Consider the following 23,528-nt stretch of genomic DNA (forward strand, 5'->3'; position numbering starts at 1 on the left):
GCTGGTCTCAAACTCCTGACCTCAGGTGATCCACCTGCCTGCAGCTTCCCAAAGTGCTGGGATAACAGGCATGAGCCACTGCACCCGACCTTCTTATTTACTTCTTATTTTGACTTTTTAAGCAGACCAGCTCTTTTTTTTTTTCTTTAACAGAGTCTTGCTCTGTCACCAGGCTGGAGTGCAGTGGTGAGATCTCGGCTCACTGCAACCTCCGCCTCTCAGGTTCAAGTGATTCTCCTGCCTCAGCCTCCCAAGTAGCTGGGACTACAGGCACCCGCCACCACACCCAGCTAATTTCTGTATTTTTAGTAGAGACAGGGTTTCACCATGTTGGCCAGGATGGTCTTAATCTCCTGACCTTGTGATCCACCCACCTTGGTCTCCCAGAGTGCTAGCATTACAGGCGTGAGCCACCGTGCCCAGGCTGACAACTTTCTTATAGAAGAGTTGACAATCTGTCTTGGTCTGACTCTCTCTTCATGGTGGCATTTAACTTGTGTGTGTTTTTCCCACTTGGTCCTGTAAACTGAAGTTTAAGTCTAGCGAATTTATATTCAGATTAAGCATTTGAGGCAAGTGCAGTTCATAGGAGATGGGTCCTTCCCATCACACCAGGTAGTACATGTTGTCCGTTTGTCATACTATTAGTGATGCTGAACTTAATCCCTTGATGAAAGGAATGGTCATCATATCTTTCCATGACAACATGTTTTTTTATTTGCAATTAGCCAGGAACCTGTCATAATCTGGCACATGTATATACTGTTTCCCCAACGAAATTTTGCCCAGTAGTTTTGCCACCCATTAATGACTTTGTCTGAAATAATTATTTGGTTGGAAATGGGAAAAAAAAAGGGTCATATTTTTACTCTTTTATTAAGTAATAATTTATATGGCAGTAAAAATTCACCCTCTGTTCTGTAGTTTTTCAGGTCTTGACAAATGTATACATTCATGTAACCACCACAACTATTAAGATATAGAGCAGGTGGCTCACACCTGTAATCCCAGCACTTTGGGAGACCAAGATGGGCAGATCACGAGGTCAGGAGATGGAGAGCATCCTGGCCAACATGGTGAAACCCCATCTCTACTAAAATACAAAAAATTATCTGGGAGTGGTGGCGTGCACCTGTAGCCTCAGCTACTTGGGAGGCTGAGGCAGAAGAATCACTTGAATCTGAGAGGCAGAGGTTGCAGTGAGCCAAGATCGCGTCACTACACTCCAGCCTGGCAACCGTCTCAAAAAAACAAAACAAAACAAAACACGATATACAGCAGTTCCACTACCCCCTCCAAATTCCTCCATGTCAACTCTTGCCCAGCCCCAACCCCTGGCAACCAGTGATCTTTTTTCTGTCTTGTTAGATTTGCTTTTTCCAGAATGTCACACACCTGGAATTATACATTGTACAGGCTTTTGAGTCTGGTTTTGTTTTTGTTTTTTTTCACTTAGCACAATGCATTTGAGATCCCTCCGTGCTGTTCTATGCATCAGCAGTTTTTTCCTTTTCATTACTGAACTGTGTTCCATTGTGTTCCATTGTATTCCAATTTGTTTATGCAGTCCCAAGTTGAAGGACAGATGGCTTGTATTCAGTTTGGAGCAATTCCAAATAAAGCCATAGAAACATTCTCTTCCAGGCCTTTGTGTGAACAAAAGTTTTCATTTCACTTGGGTAAATACTTAGAAGTGAATCGCTAAGTTGTTTAGTAAATGTGTGTTTAACTTCATAAGAAACTGCTAAATTCTTTTCTACGGTGGCTGGATCATCTTGTGTTTCTCCCCGCAGCATATGAGAGTTGAATATTTGTTTTTAAATTCTGTCATCCTTTATATTTCTTAGCTGGCATTCTCCCATGATGAAAAGCATTTCCTCATCAACTTGAGATGAACCACTGATTGGTTTATATAAAGGCAGAGTAAATGCTAATTTTTCCACCTCATTACCCATTTCCAGAGGAAAGAGTTTTACAGTAGTCACTTCCAGACCTCCTTTTTTTCTCATTCTTCCTTTCTTTTTTATAACTGCAGACGTAGGTATTTTTATTTACTCCACATTTTACAATCACTAACACTTATCATTCTTACCAATGCTCAAATTCTTCTAAGATTCTTCCCTGGTGGGAAGGCTGTCAAACTAGTCCTTAACCTTTCGACATCACTTCATTGGCTTTTGACACTTTTTTGCTTTCTGGCACGGTAAGATTCCCATTCTCACCCTGAACTTTCCTTGAATCAAGCCTCGGATCAGCCATTCTCCGAGAGATCTGATTCCTTTTAATAGCCTTTAGAAACCCATTCCCGGCAGCAGGTATCTCGTGGCTACTGGACACCATCACCTCTAGGTTCCTTCATTAGGAATACATGCACAGATAAACACTTTAAATCAAGAGCTGGGAGCTATGCATACATGAAATTACAAATACTATGAAATTACAGATTCGTACCAATACTCCCAATTAAAATTTAACCTTCTTCACGCCTTTTATTTTTTAATTTGTATTTCCTTTCTTTTATATCCAAAACCTTGATTTTTAATACAAGTAACATATTTACCAATTTGCTTGAGCTCCTAACACAAACAAATGAATTTCAAAATTACAAGGCCAGCCTTACAACTCCTAATAAAACTACCGAGGAAAGCTTAAGATTTTTTTACAGTTCTTTCTACCCTCACAATATTTCCTATGAGGGGTGTCTAGTCAGAGCACTGAGGTCAAAATTCACTTGAAATAATTATTTCTCTGTGTGGCTATGTTTCCAACTTGGTATACAGCTAGGTGGATTTGTTTCCATTGTTTTCAATGTTAGGATTTGGCATGAATATATTTTATTTATTTTTTTTTTTTTAAAGATAAGGTCTTTGTCACCCAGGAAGAGTCTCACTGCAGCCTCACACTCCTGGGCACAGTCAGCCCTCTCACCTCAGCCTCCTGAGTAGCTAGGACCACAGGCACACACCACCACACTGGGCTAATTTTTAAATTTTTTGTAGAGATGGGGTCTCACTATGCTGCCCAGGTTGGTCTGGAACTCCTGGCCTCAAGTAATTCTCCTGCATTGTATTCCCAAGGTTCTGGGATTATAAGTGTGAGCCACCATGCCCAACCAACATGAATACATTTTATTTTATTTTATTTACTTTTTTTTTTTTTTTGAGACAGAGCCTCACTCCGTTGCCAAGGCTAGAGTGCAGTGGTGCGATCTCGGCTCACTGCAAGCTCCGCCTCCTGGGTTCACGCCATTCTTCTGCCTCATCCTCCCGAGTAGCTGGGACTACAGACGCCTGCCACCACGCCCAGCTAATTTTTTTTTTTCTTTTTTTTTTTTTTTTGTATTTTTCGTAAAGACAGGGTTTCACGTGTTAGCCAGGTTGGTCTTGATCTCCTGACATCATGATCCGCCTGCCTCGGCCTCCCGAAGTGCTAGGATTACAGGCGTAATCCTAGCTTTTTTTTAAAAATTTTGAGACAGAGTTTCACTCTTGTTGCCCAGGCTGGAGTGCAATGGTGCGATCTCGGCTCACTGCAACCTCCACCTCCCAGGTTCAAGCAGTTCTTCTGCCTCAGCCTCCCAAGTAGCTGGGATTACAGGCATCTGTCACCACACCCGGCTAATTTTTTCTATTTTTAGTAGAGACAGGGTATCACTATGTTGGCCAGGCTGGTCTCGAACTCCTGACCTCAGGCAATCCACCTGTCTCTGCCTCCCAAAGTGCTGGGATTACAGGCGTGAGCCACCGCTCCCAACCGTGAATACATTTTAAGAGCTTTCCAGGGCATCCCAGTGTGCGGTGAAGCACTCACTTGGTCGCTTGCTCTTTTTTCTGTTTCCCTTGCCCAAGAACGGTTTCTGTTCCATATCCTTTCACTGAAACACACATTTCCTTTCCTTTATGGCTCACTCCCTCCATCCACAGACCTTTCTTTGATCCCATGCGTTGAGAGTAGAGTTTCTCTTCTCTGCACTCCAGTGGCCTTTTAGCCACTCCTGATAGGGATCCTGAAACATTCTACCTTGCTTTACAGTCCTTGTGTGAAGGGTTGGCAAACTTTGGCTGTCAGAAGCCAGATGGTGAATATTTTAGGCTTTGCAGACCACATAAATCACTGCTGCATACTCTATTCTGGTTTGTAACCCTTTATATCCTTAGCTAGCAGGACCTATAGAACCAGGCGATGTCCTGAGATCTAGCCCTCGGGCCATAGTTTGCCAATGCCTTCCTTATGTCATCTTCCTGCTTCAAGTACATTTCGGGCAGCAAAAACCTCTTACTCACCCTGTGCCTCCCTCACAGCAGAGCACATGAGGAAGGACGCCCACTAAATGTTTGTTAAACTCATGAACATACATTACGATTGTATCGCAGATTGAGAAGACTTTATTACTCCAGAAAACGCAGCTATACTGAACAATGAAAGCACTATGTGTAAACACAGAGCATGACTGATAGACAGTAACCTGTAGATAATGCCATCCTCCACGTTCAGTCACTTATCTTACTTTAGTCCAGGGGTGGGAAGACGGTAGTAGTGGTTTATGAGTACTTATTATCACATAATTGGAGGTTCTTAAAACTAAACAGGGCCGGAAGCGGTAGTTCACGCCTGTAATCCCAGCACTTTGGGAGGCTGAGGCGGGTGGATCATGAGGTCAGGAGATCAAGACCATCGCGCCAATGTGGTGAAACCCCGTCTCTACTACAAATACAAAAAAATTAGCTGCAAGCGTAGTGGCACGCACCTGTAATTCCAGCTACTCAGGAGGCTGAGGCAGGAGAATTGCTTGAACCCAGGAGGCAGAGGCTGCAGTGAGCCAAGATCGTGCCACTGCACTCCAGCCTGGCGACAGAGCGAGACTCCGTCTCAAAAAAACAAAAAATAAAAAACTAAAACGGCCAGGCATGGTGGCTTACACTTGTAATCCCAGCACTTTGGGAGGCTGAGGTGAGCAGAGCGTTTGAGTCCCAGGAGTTCGAGACAGCCTGGGCAACACGGCACAACCCTGTCTCTACTATATATATGTGTGTGTGTGTGTGTGTGTGTGTGTGTGTATATATATGTGTGTGTGTATATGTGTGTGTGTGTGTCTGTGTGTGTGTGTGTGTGTGTGTATATATATATATATATATTTTTTTTTTTTAGACAGGGTCTCATTCTGCCACCCAGGCCAGAGTGCAACGACACGATAACAGCTCACTGCAGCCTCGACCTCCCAGGCTCAAGTAATCCAAGATGTTCTGTATTTTTAGTAAAGACAGGGGTTCGTCATGTTGCCCAGGCTGGTCTCAAACCCCTGGTCTCAAGTGTTCCTCCTGCCTCCACCTCCCAAAGTGCTGGAATTACAGGATTGAGCCACTGTACCCAACCTACAAAAAAACTTTTTTAAAAAATTAGCCAGGGCTGGTGCAGTGGCTGGCGCCTATAATCCCAAGCGCCTTGGGAGGCCAAGGCTGGTAAATCACTCGAGGCCAGGAGTTCAAGACCAGCCTGGCCAACATGGCAAAACCCCATCTCTATTTTAAAAAATACAAACATTAGCCAGGCACAGTGGCATGTGCCTGTAGTTCCAGCTACTTGGGAGGCTAAAGCAGGAGGATTACTTGAACCCAGGAGGCAGAGGCTGCAGTGAGCCGAGATGGTGCCACTGCACTCCAGCCCAGGCAGCAAAGCCAGACTCCGTCTTAAAAAAAAAAAAAAAAAGACTAAACACAAATATCCAATGGATACATTTCCTACCTAAAACTGTGCAGGAATAGATAAGACGGCAGAGGTGGGGCTAACTAAACTTCACTCCTCATAACCCAAAAAGTGGCTCCCAGTACCTGTGAAGGTATTATCCCTCTCCCCAGGGGAAGATGCCAACAAGATGAAAAGGAAACTCCAGTTTCTAGAAGCTTCCATTTTCACCTGTGTCTGAAAGAGGAACAAGATGCATACCATCTGGAAAAAGACGTGTAGCTGGCTTCCAGTGTTTCAGCACTCTGAGTTTGTTAGGGCTAAGGAAAGGAAAATAGGGCATGATTAGTATTATGAAGGAGGCTGGAGCGTTGTACTAAAATATCTTCCCCGAGCACCTTCCTGAAACACCTCCTGAATTGACACCTCAGTGCAAAATGCTGCTTTCACTGCGAGAGAAAAAAAGACGAAAACCTGGAAATGCTTAAAAAAAAAAAAAATCTGTTGTCGGTGTTTCAGGAAGTTTCTACTGATTCTAAATTTTCGCCTCTGATCCGAACCCTGATGGTCTGGTGATATTACTTCCTACTTCTGGGACCTCCACCCTTGGAAACCCACCTCTCACTTAGACAAGTGGATGTCTTTGTGGTTGCTGCCACGGAATTTAAGAGTCCTTCTTTTTTTTGTTTGTTTTTGATATGGAGTCTCGCTTTGTCACCCAGGCTGGAGTGCAGTGGTGTGATCTCAGCTCTCTGCAACCCCCACCTCCTGGGTTCAAGTGATTCTCCTGCCTCAACCTCCTAAGTAGCTGGGATTACAGGCATGCGCCACCATGCCCAGCTAATTTCTGTATTTTTAGTAGAGACAGGGTTTCACCATGTTGGCCAGGATGGTCTTGATCTCCTGACCTCAAGTGATCCTCCTGCCTCGATCTCCCAAAGGGCTGGGATTACAGGCATGAGCCACCACGCTCAGCCTAAGAGTCCATTTGAAGCATTTTTATTCTAAGAAAATTTATTTCCATATGTAGTTGGGATGAAAAGTCTATTAAATCCATTCAAACCAAAGGTGCTTTCAACTATACTGTTTGAAGTTACAGTTTTGTTTCTTCCCTTATCCCGTGCTATCTTAAGCCACATGTTGTAAATTAACAGGAAAGAGGGCATTTAAAACAAATGGTTTATGTGAACAGCATTAATCCCGTCAAGACTAGTTCGTGACAAAAGCTAAAGATTGCACTCTTGCCTTTTAAGCTCCAGCAAGTAAAACATCTGAACTATTTCTGCTGTCTCTTAAATATTAAGATGTAACACGTTTCTGATGTTTGTTGACATTTGTTGTACTTTTGATGAACAATTAGCCTGCAAGAATATTAACAGGAAATTCCATTCATGAGATAAGCAGCTGTTTGTGCAAAGCTTCAGCCAGATCATGGGACCAAAAATCTTCTTTATGCAACTACTGTTTGTTGAATAGTCAGCATTCCTTGCGTGTTCAAAAGGAAATGCATTGGAAATAACTTTTATGGCTAATTTTGACTTTTATATTTTCGTAAGGAGAAAATAACTTTCATGGTTAATTTTGTCTCTTATACTTGCAGGTAGTAAAATAACGTCCTTTATCACCATGTGAATTTCAAACAGTAGTCATTGACAAATCCCTAGTAATTTCCAAATTGTAATGCAGAATCCTAAGGCTGGTGTTAAGATCCCTGAGTCCACGGCATGGCATAATGCATGATTATTTTATTCTGGAAATAAAAACCTACAATTGTATGAAACACTCTTTTTTTTTTTTTTTTTTTTTTTTTTTGACAGAGTCTTGCTCTGTCACCCAGGCTGGAGGGCAGTGGCACAAACATGGCTCACTGCAGCCTCAACTTCCCAGGCTCAAGTGACCCTTCTGCCTCAGCTTCCAGTAGCTGGGACCATAGACACACGCCACCACACTCAGCTAATTTAAAAAATTTTTTGTACGGACAGGGTCTTGCCATGTTGCCCAAGCTGGTCTTGAACTCCTGGGCTCAAGCAATCCTGCCTCCTTGGCCTCCCAAAGTGCTGGGATTACAGGCATGAACCACGGCGTCTAGCCAAGAACACGCTCTTATTCAAAAACATTTCTTAGGCCAGGTGCAGTAGCTCACACCTATAATCCCAGCACTTTGGGACCGAGGTGGGTGGATCACCTGAGGTCGGGAGTTTGAGAGCAGCCTGGCCAACATGGGGAAACCCCATCTCTACTAAAAATATAAAAACTAGCCGGACATGGTGGCACATGCCTGTAGTCCCAGCTACTCAGGAGGCTGAGGCAGGAGAATCGCTTGACCCCAGGAGGTGGAAATTGCAGTGAGCTGTGAGCTGAGATCGTGCCACTGCACTCCAGCCTGGGCAAGAGATCAAGACTGTCTCAGGAAAAAAAAAAAAAAAAGTTTATTTTCCATTTTTTGAGCTGTTAAAACATTTCATGTAATATTCACATAGCAACATGTATTTGGTATCCACTAAATTACTGGAGATACAACTCCAAAGGCATTTGGAGAGAGGAAAAAGGCTGACAAATAACTCGGTAGATAATTTTGCCACCACAGAAATGATGGCAGGTCTCTAGAAGCACTGAGAAGACAAAAATAGTTCTTCATGGAGGGGTGTCTTATCAAAGATTCACTCAAAATACATCAATCATCAGTCACCAAATCCTATAGCATTTACCTCCTAAATCCCATCCCCTCTCTGCTTCTTTTTTTTTTTTTTTTTTTTTTTTTTTTTTTTTTTTTTTTTGAGAGGGAGTCTCGCTCTATCGCCCAGGCTGGGATGCAGTGGCCGGATCTCAGCTCACTGCAAGCTCCGCCTCCCGGGTTTATGCCATTCTCCTGCCTCAGCCTCCCGAGTAGCTGGGACTACAGGCGCCCGCCACCTCGCCCGGCTAGTTATTTTTTTGTATTTTTTAGTTGAGATGGGGTTTCACCTTGTTAGCCAGGATGGTCTCGATCTCCTGACCTCGTGATCCGCCCGTCTCGGCCTCCCAAAGTGCTGGGATTACAGGCTTGAGCCACCGCGCCCGGCCTGCTTCTTCCTTTTTATCTCACTGTCCCGACTGCCCCCTCTCCTCTCATCTGCAAAAAGCTATCTGCTTCCATCTAGCCTGCCTGCTTCTCATCTCTCTGATACACCATTAAAGTCCAAACTTTTTGGGTCATGTGGCTCTATCAGTAAAAGATTTCTGACCAGGCATCCCCAGTATGACACTTATTTATAAACTCTACACGTGTACTGCTTGCTCTCAGTCATGTGTAAGTATCAGTAAAGCTTAGTGTCTCCCTTGTTTTATTTTCAGGTTAAAGAATACATCTGTATCCAATTTTCTTGCATACTTTTAGGGGTACAGGCCTCCCTTGTAACATAAGAGACCACTGCTCAAAACGGCTACAAGAGAAAGTTTCTGAAATGATATCAGCTCATAATTAACACCCTCTATATGGTCTTTCGCTTTGACTTTAAAATAAACCCAAGGCCCTTCTGGGTTTCCTTTTCTGCCCATGATAGCCTCAGACCTAGAGCTAAACAGGGGTCTGCTCAGATGAACAGATGCACCTCTCCATCCTCACCCCTCATCCTTTTTCCTGCATATCCAGGCCTTTGCTGGAGTCCCACGGACCTCTTAGCAGGGAAGGAGTTAAGACAGAACAGGCACTGCCTACTAACAGCAGCTCTTGACTGCCCTGTGCCAAGTGGTTTTCCAGTTGAGAGCACCCCTGAGGTTTAACTGGCCAAGGTCTGAACTACAATTTTTCAGGAGGATTAAGAAATGTCCCTTTTAAAGCCCATTTCCAGGAGTGTGAGGTGATTATATGACAGATAGGAAACGAGCCTAGGCATCTTTTACCTGCTCCAACTGGCTAGAATAATCTATCATAAATCCAAAAGGTAATTCCAATATGCATCCCATCACCTAAACTATTCCACATCATTTACATGAAATCATGTAAATCATGACATCATGGTTTCTACCCAACCTTATAAGCCAGTTTTGCCTACTATAGTCAGTCAAGTTTCCCATGAATGCTATCATCACCAACCCTGCTTTCCACATAGCAAACCTGACATTTCAGCTCAATTTCTCCCTCTCCTTCATGCCCACATCTATTTACCAACACCTCCCCAACCCCGGCTGGGAGAAGTCTTTGAAATCCATCTTTCCTCCTCTGCTACTCATTCGTCTAGACCTTCGGCATGTCTTGCTTGAGGAATTACAGTCATCTCCTACTTTGTCCACCAGCCTCCAGGTTCTCTGTTTTAGCTCAGTTGCCTAATTATCTTCTTAAACAAAAGTTTAGCTGGTATCCATATACCTGTCTTAGTAAAAACATTTGAGCACACACCTCTAATATGGGATTATTTAAAAATTATAAACATGCATTACTTTGCTAATATATTTTGCATATTGTAAAATTATATATATACAAATATAAATTTAAAAGTGTGGCATGGGCCGGGCGTGGTGGCTCACACCTGTAATCCCAGCACTTTGGGAGGCCGAGGCGGGCAGATCACAAGGTCAAGAAATCGAGACCATCCTGGCCAACACGGTGAAACCCCATCTGTACTAAAAATATAAAAATTTGCTGGGCTTGGTGGCACGCACCTATAGTCTCAGCTACTCAGGAGGCTGAAGGAGGAGAATTGTTTGAACCCAGGAGGTGGAGGTTGCAGTGAGCCAAGATCACGCCACTGCACTCCAGCCTGGGCTACTGAGCGAGACTCCGTCTCAAACAAACAAACAAAAAAAATCACTGATCAAAGCAAAGGACCCAGAACACTAGGAATATAGAGGAAGAGAAGCTTCACAAAAGGAAGCTCAGGAGGGGAAAATGTGATGGATCCTGTCCCAGATAAAGTATCATTCTGTGTCAACCACTTGAAAAGTTTGAGCAAACTACTTGACTCCAAAGTGGAGAAAAGCCAGAAAACCTCATTCTTCTAATTTCATCAAGGCAGGCCCATAGGATCTGCCTATTTACCAAGGAAAGGACAACTTCTGAAAGACGTTGAATGGGCAAGTTACGAACAAATGTATGGGTGTCTCCTGGGTAGCATGCCCTTCAAGATTATCTGATTCTCCAAGGGCCTGCAGTTTTCATTGTCTTTGAGCTATTTTACAACTCTCCAGGTTGTAGAAAACTAAAAATAATGCAAATGACTCTTGTCCACAGAAATGCAAATGAATTTTTTTTCACTGGAATACAACCAATAATACTGCCCTATGAACATCGAACAGTTTTGCATCCATTTTTAAGATTCATTTTAGCATTCCTGATTGCCTAAAGATGTGTGTGTTATTCGAATTTTCCAAATCAGTTGTAACATCTTACTAGTTATCTCATTAATTGATGAGTTAAATAAAAGCTTTTACACATGTTCATTTTCATGAAAATCGTGATTTTGCCTTTTTAATAAAAACGTATTCTTTAGATTTTTTTATCTTTCTTTTTTTTTTTTTTTTTTTTTTTTTTTTTTTTTTTTTTTTTTGAGAGTTGTCTCGCTCTGTCGCCCAGGCTGGAGTGCAGTGGCCAGATCTCAGCTCACTGCAAGCTCCGCCTCCCGGGTTTACGCCATTCTCCTGCCTCAGCCTCCCGAGTAGCTGGGACTACAGGCGCCCGCCACCTCGCCCAGCTAATTTTTTTGTATTTTTAGTAGAGACGGGGTTTCACCGTGATAGCCAGGATGGTCTCGCTCTCTTGACCTGGTGATCCGCCCGCCTAGGCCTCCCAAAGTGCTGGGATTACAAGCGTGAGCCACCGCGCCCGGCCTGTTTCTTTGTTTAGATACGTTCTTTAGAAACCAAGAATCCAGGAAAACCTGTGAGACTTACATGTCCTCTTGATAGGCGAGCAAAGAACCCAAAGGAATTTCCCTCCCATCATCTTTCTGTTTCGATGTAATAGAGCTGCTGCAGTTTTGCTGTAAAACGACTTAAACTTCTTTTGAAGATGTCAGCTGCCTCTGCCTTTTGCAGAAAATTCTGTTAAAGGTGAAACAAATAAAACTCTAATTGAAGCTTTGCCATTCAAACCTACACTGGCTATCAGAAATTCAGCCACGGCCTCTTTCTTCCCTTTACTTCCCAGTCTTCTACCGCTAGGACCCCGCGCTCCAGCCGTTTGTTCTTCATCCCCTTACACTACTCCCTCCACATAGAATGGGTGAGAGTAGGGGGTCCTCCCTCCTTCTCATTCCTCAAGATCTTGTGGGAGAGTCACCTCCCCATGTGACAAGGCTCAGACATTTGCAGAAATGGCTACAAGACGTTCACATCTTCTCCTAAATTTCCACAGAATTTGTACAAATCTTTTCCGCTTAGATGCAAACATTTCATGGTTTTGCATGAGTATCTAGTTCAGAAAGCTCATTTTTCCTAGCTAGCTCTAGCATTTCACTTTGGGGATGAAACTATGTATAAGGGGCAGACGATGAGGACTTAAGGATGGAATTTGGAAGCAAATTACCAAAATATAGCTCAGCAGCTTTGCTTAATAAAAGAGAATTCAATGGATGGAATGAGGGAGGTAATGGAAAGTGGAGAATGGAGGAAGAAGAAAGAGTAGAGAAGAAAAGGAGCAGGAAGAGGGAGGGCAGAAAGAGTTCTCATCACAATAGTGGTGGGGGCCAGGTATAGTGGCTCATGCCTGTAATCCCAGCACTTTGGGGGGCCGAGGCAGGTCGATCGCTTGAGGTCAGGAGTTCAAGACCAGCCTTGAGCAACATGATGAAACCCCGTCTCTATTAAAAATTCAAAAATTGGCCAGGCACAGTGCCGTGCTCCTGTAGTCCCAGCTTCTCGGGAGGCTGAGGCATGAGAATCACTTGAACCCAGGAGGTGGAGGTTTCAGTGAGCCAGGATCACGCCACTGCACTGGAGCCTGGGTGACACAGCGAGACTCTGTCTCAAAAAAAAAAAAAAAAAAAAAAAAAAAAGTGAGAGAATAAAATTAGAGTTGGTGGAAACAGTCAAGTAACAGTTTGAAGTATAGGGGAGTCTGTTACTGAAGTTTCGATGAATTGCTCTATGGTTCTGCAGTATGCCGTCCTTGTCATCAAATTGCCAGCAAAACTTTGCCACAGACAGCTGCATCATGTGCATTGTGTTTTCATGGAAAGAGCAAACAGTCAAGGGTTGTGTCCCACATTTGTGTTGACTCCACAGAAAAAAGGAAGGAACAGCTGCAAGACAGAGAGTGGAGAACACAAATTCAGCAGAAGCTGGAAGCAGAAAACAGAGGTGACCGGGAGTGTGATAGGAATATCCAGAAATTTTGGCAAACCCGCTGAACTTTCACTGTCTGATGGACAAAGAATTTGAGCAGATCTGATTTAGATCTAAGAAGGGAGTGGCAGATAGCCCAGTGGACATCTGGTTGCCTCAGATATGTGATCCTGCTGTATCCGGATGAGATCCTGACCTAGGAACTCCTCAGAAGCAGGAGGCAGAAGATACTCATTTCTCCCAGCAAAGCAAAATGCTTGCCTTATAATGGGTGGTGAAAAAATATTAATGCATCACTTGACAAACTTTAATTAATTAATAAGTAATGAAATGTCATTTATTCTAGTTGGTAGCCTAATACTCTGTTTTTAGCCCAAGCTATTTATTATCTAGAGGCACTTGGGCTTCTTATATTTATTATATAATATTATTTTATTTATATTATTATAGTTATTTTTATTTTTTCTGGGATTAAAATACTCATTATTCTTTCATGGTATCAAGTAATGTGTCAACTCCTTGAGGTTGTCATTGTTCTTAAGTGTTCTTAAATGTTCTTAAACCACATTGAGTAGGGCCCTAATGACCCAAACAAGTTCAAGTTCCTTATTGGCTACAATCTGACCAGTCCCATAGGGGCTGTAATGGGCTGAATTATGTCCCCCTCATCACAATTCATATATTGTAGCCCTAACCTGCAGTGCCTCACACTATAACTGTATTTGGGGATAGGGCCTTGATATGGTTTGGCTCTGTGTCTCCACCCATATCTCACGTTGAATTGTGATCCCCAGTGTTAAGAGGTGGGCCTGGTGGGAAGTGATTGGATTATAGGGGTGGTTTCTAATGGTTTAGCACCATTCCCCTAGTGCTCTCATCATAAAGTTCACAGGAGATATAGTTGCTTGAAAGTGTGTAACACCTCTCCCTTCACCCTCCCTCTCTCCTGCCAGCCATGTGAAGACGTGCCTGCCTCCCTGTCACCTTCCACTATGATTGTAAGTTTCCTGAGGCCTCCCCAGCCCTGCCTGCTGTATAGCCTGCAGAACAGTGAGTCAATTAAACTTCTTCTTTTTATAAGTTACCCAGTCTCAGATAGTTCTTTATGGCAATATGAGAACAGACTAGTACAGGCCTTTAAAGAAGTAATTAGGCTGGGCACGGTGGCTCCAGTCTGTAATTCCAACACTTTGGGAGGCTGAGGAAGGCAGATCACGAGGTCAGGAGACCGAGACCATCCTGACCAACAGGGTGAAACCCCATCTCTACTAAAAATACAAAAACAATTAGCCAGGTGTGGTAGTGCACGACTGTAGTCCCAGCTACTCGGGAGGCTGAGGCAGGGGAATAGCTTGAACCTGGGAGGCAGAGGTTGCAGTGAGCCGAGATCGCACCACTGCACTCCAGTCTGGTGACAGAACAAGACTCCGTGTCAAAAAAAAGAAGTAATTAAAGTAAAATGAAGTCTTATATTGGACTGTAATCTGACATGCCTGGTGTTTGTATAAGAAGAGAGTATCAGGACAGAGACACAGAAGACCATGTGAGGACATAGAGGAAATGTAATGATCTGTAAGTCAAAAAGCAGTTTCAGAAGAAACCAAACCTGCCAACACCTTAATCTTGAACTTTCAGCCTCCATAACTGTGAGAAAATAGACCTTTATTGCTTAAGCCACACAGTTTGTGGTTTTTGGTTACAGCAACCCTAGTAAGCTAATATAGCGACCATATTTTCCAAACTAGAAATTGAGACATGTGACTTGACAAGTACAAGTGATTTATAGACTCAATTGACTGGAATACCCTATATTTGAAACCCATCCATACCTAATCCATAGTTAATTCATAAACTTACTTCCAAACAGGACTTTACTTAATCCTAGAAAAATATTGTCACTGAACTCTTTATCAACTCTTAGGAAAGGGGGTTCTATTCCCACCCCTGAAAATATACCAAATCCCAATTTCTAAAACTGAAGTTTTAACACCATACATCTTTTTTTGGGCATTTTAAAATCAAACTAAATACAATTTAGAGAGAACTAAGGGCAGAAATCCATGAACTTCATGGACTTTTTATATATTTATTTATTTATTTATTTATTTTTGAGACAGAGTCTCGCTCTGTTGCCAGGTTGGAGTGCAGTGGCGTGATCTCAGCTCAGTGCAACCTCCGCCTCCCGGGTTCAAGTGATTGTCCTGCCTCAGCCTCCTGAGTAGCTGGGATTACAGGCATGTGCCACCATGCCCAGCTAAATTTTGTATTTTTAGTAGAGACAAGGTTTTACCATGTTGACCAGGATGGTCTCGATCTCTTGACCTTGTGATCCAACCGCCTCGGCCTCCCAAAGTCCTGGGATTACAGGCGTGAGCCATCACACCCGGCCCGGACTTTTCATTCCTAACATGTAAGTGTAGGTGAAATTATTGTAAGAGTACACTGTTCTATTTTTAGAAGAGAAGAAATCTGAGAATCTAGCATGCCTTCAGGAAGACAAGACCTTTAAGAAGAGTAGCACAGGCCGGCATTCACATCCTCAGGCCAATCACCTACATAATTGGAAAACACCTAGGGACAGAGAGGAATTATTTTAAACTAAATATTTTATCGGGGTACAGTGGCTCATGCCTGTAATCCCAGCATTCAGAGAGGCCAAAGCTGAAGGATTGCTCGAGCCCAGAAGCTCAAGTCTAGCCTAGGCAACATAGTGAGATCCTATCTCTACAAAAAATGAAATTAAAAAATTATCCGGGCATGGTGGTGCATGCCTGTAGTCCCAGCTACTCAGAAGGCTGAAGCAAGAGGCTCCACTGAGCCCAGGAATTCAAGGTTACAGTGAGCTATGAGTGTGCCATTGCACTCTAGCCTGGTCAACAGAGCAAGATCCTGTCACACACACACAAAACCCCAACTATTCTTTAAGATCTAAATCAAAAAACGAGGCGCATGTGGTGGCTCACACCTGTAATCCCAGCACTTTGGGAGGCTGAGGTAGGCGGATCACTTGACATCAGGAGTTCGAGGCCAGCCTGGCAAACATGGTGAAACCCCATTTCTACTAAAAATACAAAGATTAGCCAGGCGTGGTGGCACGTGCCTGTAATTCCAGCTACTCGGGAAGCTGAGGCAGGAGAATCACTTGAACTCAGGAGGCGGAGATTGCAGTGAGCCGAGATGGCGCCACTGCACTCCAGCCTGGGCAACAGAGTGAGACTTCATCTCAAAAAAAAAAAAAAAAAAAAAAAAAAATGAATTGAAACTGGCTGTAGTTGTTGCTATAGGGCATGTTAACTACAATGCCTGTTTTTTCCCTCAGAGCTGCCATAAGAAAAAATCAAAGCTCTCACTTATTAATGTACACTACAAAAATGCTAACATGTATATATTTAAACTCCCATGGGGAATTCAAAGAAAATGATGAAGCTTGTGGAATCCTCATCAAGTGCAAGCCAGGTGTGAATTTTTTTTTTGCCTTTTGCCAGAAAACTTCAGACTCACAGACTTTATATTATAACGAAGTGATTCAAGTCACTCCACAGGTGAAAGAAACACAGCTAAGTTAAAAGAAAAACTAAATTATGAATGTGTCTGGAAGAAATACAATGATTTGACTCTGGGGTGAGATAACAAAGTAGAACCAAATTTTAAAATGGCTAAATTCACAAAAGGCAATGAAGAAAAATTTTAAAAACATAGCTAGGGAAAAATAAGTTTCATCTACTGTCCTTACAACACACGAAAATAGAAAATCTTTTTTTGGTTTTTTTTTTTTTGAGATGGAGTCTTGCTCATTGCCCAGGCTGGAGTGCAGTGGCCAGATCTCAGCTCACTGCAAGCTCCGCCTCCCTGGTTCACCCCATTCTCCTGCCTCAGTCTCCCGAGTAGCTGGGACTACAGGCACCCGCCACCATGCCCGGCTAATTTTTTGTATTTTTAGCAGAGACGGGGTTTCACCATGTTAGCCAGGATGGTCTCGATCTCCTGACCTTGTGATCTGCCTGCCTTGGCCTCCCAAAGTGCTGGGATTACAGGCATGAGCCACCGCGCCCGGCCGGAAAAGATAAAGTCTTATACTAAATCTTTAAAACATGTTACCCAAAAAACCCCAGGTGTTCTCCAAGATGGGAAGGTAGGTAGTTCCTAGCCTTGTCTCCCCAGCAGCAACGTCACAACAAGAAAACGAGTGGAAACCAAGCACAGCGGTTCATGCCTGTAATCCCAACACTTTGGGAGGTTGAAGTAGGAGGACTGCTGGAACCCGGGAGTCCGAGACCAGCCTGAGCAACATCGTGAGACCTCATCTCTACAAAAAATACAAAAATTAGCCGGGCGCGGTGGCACAGGTTTATAGTCCCGACTATCGGGAGGCTGAGGTCTGAGGGTCACCAGAAGCCGGGAAGTCGAGGCTGCAGTGAGCCTTGATAGCACCTCTGCATTCCAGCCTGGGTGACAGAGTGACACCCTGTCTCAAAAACAAGAAAACAACAATAACAACAAAACAACAACAAATAGAGGTTTCCAAGGCACAAAATAAATAAACACTTTTTCTCAAAGGAGAAAATAAGAAAAAACCCACTTGAATCCAAGGCATGAAGTGCACAGAAGCCTCATTTAAAATGCTCAACCACTCCAGCCTGGGGGACAGAGCGAGACTCCGCCTCAAAAAAAAAAAAAAAAAAAAAAAAATGCTCAACCTCTCTTCGGATTAAAACTGCCATCACAATAGGTGGGGCAGAGAACAGCCTTGTAAAGGACAGGCTCCAGAGACAGACTCCGTGTGCTCGAATCCTGCCTCCACTACATATTAGTTGTGTCATCTTGGGCAGGTGCCTTAATGTCTCTAGCATTAATTTCCTTAGCTGTGAAACGAGAATTATTATAATTCCTACATACAAGGCTAAAATTAACTGATATACATAAAGCACCTAGAAAGGTGCCATGCAGGCCAGGCGCAGTGGCTCACACCTGTAATCCCAGTACTTTGGGAGGCCAAGGCGGGTGGATCACAAGGTCAAGAGATCGAGACCATCCTAGCCGACATGGTGAAACCCCGTCTCTACTAAAAATAAAAAAATTAGCCAGGCATGATGGCGCATGCCTGTAGTCCCAGCTACTCAGGAGGCTGAGGCAGGAGAATCGCTTGAACCTGGGAGGTGGAGCCAAGATCGCACCACTGCACTCCAGCCTGGAGACAGAATGAGACTCCATCTCAAAAAAAAAAAAAAAAAGAAAGAAAGAAAGAAAGAAAGAAAGGTGCCAGGTGCACGGTAAGCTATATTCATGGGACTCTATTCATGTTGACTGTTATTATTATTGTGATTTTGTTGAAATCCACAAACTCCTTTTCTTTCCTCTATCACCTCTGACTAGGAAGGATGTGGAGGGCCCATAGTGGACCAAAGTACCATGTAAGATGCGGGTGATTTAAGATCACAAGTCTCAATCCCTGGCCGTCAGACTAGTGGGACAAGCGTATAAGCAAGCTCCAGCAGTGATTGTCCCCATCCATGCGTGGCAGGAAACAGTCCCTGGGAGGAGATTAACTTGAAAGATCCTCACTGCCAACACCAGTCCCAACCCCAGGAAGATATGGAGGAGCCCCCCACTCCCTTCTCAGCGGGCAATTGTGTTTTGATCATTTTCATTTAAACAGTCGGCTTACATCCTTCCCACTCTTCCTCCTCTAGCGCTGTCTGCCACACTGGGCCGGCCTTTTCTTGCCATGCCTCTTGCACAGTTTGCCACCTAAGCACAGCACACAGGCTTCTCTCTGAAGCTCCTGCATCACACACAGAACCATCCTGACTCAGCATGGATCCCTGTCTTTGTCCCTCATTCCTCTTGAGTTATGTAGCATTCCCACATACATAGATGCCACATGTTACATTCTTAACCTTTTCATGCCTTCTTCCCCATTCCCATGATGCTTAAGAGCAAAGAAAGGGAAAACAGTCCAAAAAGCAGGGCAACGATATATGACTGTCGTCACTACGCATCATTTCGGGAACAAGGTCCTTAGAGTTGTGCAGTTCACAACCTGAACAACCTTATGCAGCAGCTCTGGCAGCAGGAGCTCTAATAGAATGTGTACTAGGTACACTTGAAGCACAGTAGATAGAGCGGTCAGTTCTAGGTGGGGAGGCCAGGGATAGCTGTACAAAACAAGTAGTCATTGACCTAAGATCGTGAACCACAGGTAGATGTCCTCCATTCTTCCAAAGGTCTAGGGAGGATGTCCAGTGGAGAGGCAGCTGCTTGGGAAAAGGTACAGAAGCATGAAACAGTCCCACATTTTGACATTACGAGATGAGCAAGGACTGGGAAGCATCTAGATCAAAGGGGATAAGGAAGGAGCAGCTGGAGGTGAAGCTGAAGACATAACCGTTTGGGGAAATGCATGCTAAGCTAATGAATCAGAGAGTTCGAGGCACTTATGCGAGGGCTGAGGCCTGGGGGGAAGGGATTACACAAGAACAAATTTGTGCTTTAGAAAGATTCCTCTAGCAGTGTAAATACGGGCGAAAGTGGAGCCAGGCTGACCTGGGAGACCACTCAGAAGCTCTCATCGTAGTCCAAGAGCTAAAGATGAGTGTCCACATTGATTTCTGCAGGTATTCCAGAAACATTTAAAAAACACAAGAGATGGGGCAAGGTGACTTACTGGGATGGGAAGTAGCTGAAAGACACCAGGGTAAACAGATCCCTAGCTTTGGTAAGTGAGTAGAGGATAGTACTTTTACCTGTTCTAAAGTGGTACAGGAGGAGAAGTAAGTTTGGAGGACAAATAATAGGTTGTCTATAGCCGTAGCACCTTGAACACGTCTGATCATGGAAGCTAAGCAGGGTCTGGCCTGGTTAGTACTTGGATGAGAGAAATAATAGGTTGAATTACAGGAGTCCTTAAAACATGCAAGTAGGCCGGGCGCGGTGGCTCACTCCTATAATCCCAGCACTTTGGGAGGCTGAGGCGGGTGGATCCCGAGGTCAGGAGATCAAGACCATCCTGGCTAACACAGTGAAACCCCGTCTCTACTAAAAATACAAAAAATTAGCCAAGCATGGTGGTGGGCGCCTGTAGACCCAGCTACTCAGGAGACTGAGGCAGGAGAATGGCGTGAACCCGGGAGGCAGAGCTTGCAGTGAGCCAAGATCGCGCCACTGAACTCCAGCCTGGGCGACTGAGCGAGACTCTGTCTCAAAAAAACAACAACAACAACAACAACAACAAAATGCAAGTAAATATATTGAAGCACTAGTTGGTTATTTAGAGTCTGGAGTTCAAGAGCAAGATTTGTTCTTAAGGTAACAGTCACAAGAGTAGCTAAGAGCACAATGAAAATGAAAAATGGAGATAGTTACTATGAGCTATTCATTCTGGGGCATTTATAAAGGAAAAATGACGAGATGTAAAGTTGAGGAAGGTGTTTTTCTAATGAAACCTGAAATATTAATGGATGCAAGAAAGGAATAAGGCAAGAGGGAGAGACTGAAATATGAGAAAGATGGAATCATCAGAGTGAGATCCGAGAGGGGATGTGGTCAAGAGCATAGTTGGGCTGGATGTGGTGACTCACGCCTGTAATCCCAGCACTTTGGGAGGCTGAGGCAGGTTGATTGTTTGAGCCCAGGAGTTCAAGACCAACTTAGGTAACATGGCAAAACCCCGTCTCTACAAAAATACGAAAGTTAGCCGGGTGTGGTGGTATGCACCTGTAGTCGCAGCTATTCGGGGAGCTGAGATGGGACGATTGCTTGAGCCCAGCACATCGAGGCTGCAGTAAGCTGCAATTATGCCACTCCACTCCAGCCTGGGTGACAGTGAGACCCTGTCAAAAAAAAAAAAAAAATCGTAGTCTTCACTCAGATCCCTGAAACTGCAAGTCTAGCCTGGAAAAAGAAGGCATTCACACCTCGGAACTCTTTTTCTCTAAGAAATAGAAAATAAATCATTGATTCATTACGTCATTCTTTTGGTCACTATTTTCTGAGCACCTACAAAATACCCTGGCACAATAGGCACCATCCTTGTCCTCCTGGAACTTAAAGGCTGGGAGTGTGGCAGGTGTTAATCAAATGCCTGTACAAGTAAATGCAAAATTGCAACTGTGATAGGTGCTATGTCAAATTACATGGTTTGATAAGAGTTTATAGTAAAAAGAATTGGCCTACTCAGGTGTCAGCAAAGCTTTCCTCTCTGAATAGGTCAATTCCCCCCCCTATAAACTCTTTTCAGCACAAGTCAAACCCTTATTGGCACACAGAGAACTTGTCATTGATGAAGTGGCATAATTTCAATTCACAGGTTGGAGTCAACGAGTAGAGAAAGACAGGAAGAGGGCTTGGTATATGCAAAGGCCCTGTGGAAGCAGGGAGTACTGGAAGTCCTTGGATCAAAAGACAGTCAGTGTGACCAGAGCAAAAGAGTGAGGTGGAGAGTGACGAAAGATCAACCTGGAGAAGTTAGTAGAACCAGACAAGGTAGGATCTTACAGGACATCCCATAAAAGTTAATCTTTTTTTTTTTTTTTTTTTTTTTTTGAGACAGAGTCTGGCTCTGCCACCCAGGCTGGAGTGCAATGGCCGGATCTCAGCTCACTGCAAGCTCCGCCTCCCGGGTTCACGCCATTCTCCTGCCTCAGCCTCCCGAGTAGCTGGAACTACAGGCGCCCGCCACCTCGCCCGGCTAATGTTTTGTATTTTTAGTAGAGACGGGGTTTCACCGTGTTAGCCAGGATGGTCTCGATCTCCTGACCTCGTGATCCACCCGTCTCGGCCTCCCAAAGTGCTGGGATTACAGGCTTGAGCCACCGCGCCCGGCCATAAAAGTTAATCTTAATAGTAAAGCACTAGGAAGTCATTGATGAGTTTTAAAAAGGGTAGGGGGCTGAGCTCATGTGATCACATTTGTATTTTATACATTTTCAGAAAGTAGACTTTAGCCACAGCCTGGAGAATGGACCAGAGGAATCCAGAGGGGACAAAATAGGTGAGTGAGGCTATTTCGGTAACCCTGGAAAGAGATGACTATAGCTTGGAAAAGGTGACGGTGGTGAGAATCGAAAGAGAAGATAACTTAAAAAGATATTTCGAAAGATATTATTGAAATGCAGTAAGGGTAAGGTAAAGAAATGTTGAGTCTGCCCCCCGACATTTACGATCTGCCCCAAATTGGGTAGATTACCAGGATGAAGTATACTGGAAGTAGGCTGGATTTGGAAGGAAGATCATGCATTTACTTCTAGCTATATTGACTTTAATGTGTCTTTGAGACATCCAAGAGTAGATATCAAGTAGACTGTTGGCCAGGTAAGACTGGATCTCAACGGAGAGGTCCAAATTATCGATATGAAGAGTAGGTATAGATAGAATAAGATTGTTTATGGGCAGAACACGGAGGAAAGGAGAGGTCCCAAGACAGACTCTTGGGTAGATCAAAGATTCAGTGGCTAGATAGAAGATGATGAAACTGCAAAAAGAAAGAAGAAATGGCCAGAAAGGTAAGAAGTAAAACTAAGATAGCTTTATGGCCAGAAGATGAGGGGCAAGAAATTTCCAGAAAGAGAACGTGTCCAAGAAAGTTGCTAAGAAGAAAGATGAGAGCAGAAAAGTCCATTGGGTTGACATGGAAGAGTAATGGAGCCAAAAGTCACACTGAGTCAAGCTGAAGAATGAGACAGTGAGTGTAGACGATTCTATCTGGATCCGGATTGGCTGAGTCATCGACTGTGAATAAAAGCAGTAAAAGCAGGGAGGTGATTTGAGGAGGGGGACATGGACATGTAGCTGAGAGTTACTAAAAGAAGACCCGGCCAAAAAGAATGCAAAATAAATAAATAAATAAACCGAGGAGAGAGATTTCCATTAATTTTCAGTGGCACCCGTTTGCCTGGGTGGGCAATTCTTCCTAGTTATCATAGTCTGAACTTGGTTGGGAAACACCAAACTGTGGTTAAAAAAGGAAAAAATAAAAGACACAAGGAGACAATGAAGTTGAGTATCCTGAGAGGAAGAGGTTGTAATTGTCTCTGAGATCCAGGCTCCATATGGAAGGAATTGTCCCCAGGAGGCCGATAATTAGCTGCAAATAGATAAGTCAAGGGATTAGAGACCACGATAAAGACAAAAAGCATGTTTAGGGGAAGGCAGAAGGCAGGTTAAGAAAGCTGAATTGACAGGTGAAGTGGATGCTGTCAATGTGCCCTGATACCTGCATGGCAGCCTCTACTTCTGTGCCCTCTACCCTGGCCAGACTGTCACCTGCTTTTTTTTTTGGGTGGGGAGAGGGGGTTGGGTTTTGGTTTTTTGTTTGTTTGTTTGTTTTTTGAGACAAAGTCTCACTCTTGTTGCCCAGGCTAGAGTGCAATGGCACCATCTCGGCTCACTGTAACCTCTGCCTCCCAGGTTCAAGCGATTCTCCTGCCTCAGCCTCCCAAGTAGCTGGGATTACAGGCGTCTGCCACCAAGTCCAGCTAATTTTTATATTTTTAGTAGAAATGGGGTTTCACCATGTTGGCCAGGCTGGTCTTGAACTCCTGACCTCAGGCGATCCACCCGCCTCAGCCTCCCAAAGTGCTGGGAGTACA

The 23,528-nt window shown here is 43.9% G+C and overlaps 1 protein-coding gene and 1 pseudogene across 47 annotated transcripts in view; one reads left to right on the forward strand and one right to left on the reverse strand.

Annotated features, from left to right (window-relative positions):
* Positions 1–23,528, reverse strand: part of BASP1 (brain abundant membrane attached signal protein 1) — a 1,209,505-nt gene that overhangs the window by 102,524 nt on the left and 1,083,453 nt on the right. Inside the window, exon 1 of one of the 46 annotated variants that reach the window (XM_050794713.1) lies at positions 21,157–21,160. The exons of 43 other annotated variants lie outside the window; for them this stretch is intronic. The gene's annotated coding sequence lies outside the window, so the exon portion shown is untranslated. Of the gene's footprint in view, positions 1–13,601; positions 13,607–21,153; positions 21,161–23,528 lie in introns of those variants that run through there. 2 more of the 46 variants (XM_050794733.1, XM_050794738.1) reach the window with 2 other exon arrangements.
* The window catches only part of LOC126957185 (uncharacterized), a 107,481-nt pseudogene that overhangs the window by 42,530 nt on the left and 41,423 nt on the right, over positions 1–23,528 (forward strand). The window contains exon 2 of the transcript XR_007726679.1: positions 13,896–13,992. The product of XR_007726679.1 is annotated as an uncharacterized LOC126957185 (transcript). The remainder of the gene's footprint in view (positions 1–13,895; positions 13,993–23,528) is intronic.

Source organism: Macaca thibetana, chromosome 6 (genome assembly GCF_024542745.1).
Source record: "Macaca thibetana thibetana isolate TM-01 chromosome 6, ASM2454274v1, whole genome shotgun sequence".
Lineage (NCBI taxonomy): Eukaryota > Metazoa > Chordata > Mammalia > Primates > Cercopithecidae > Macaca > Macaca thibetana.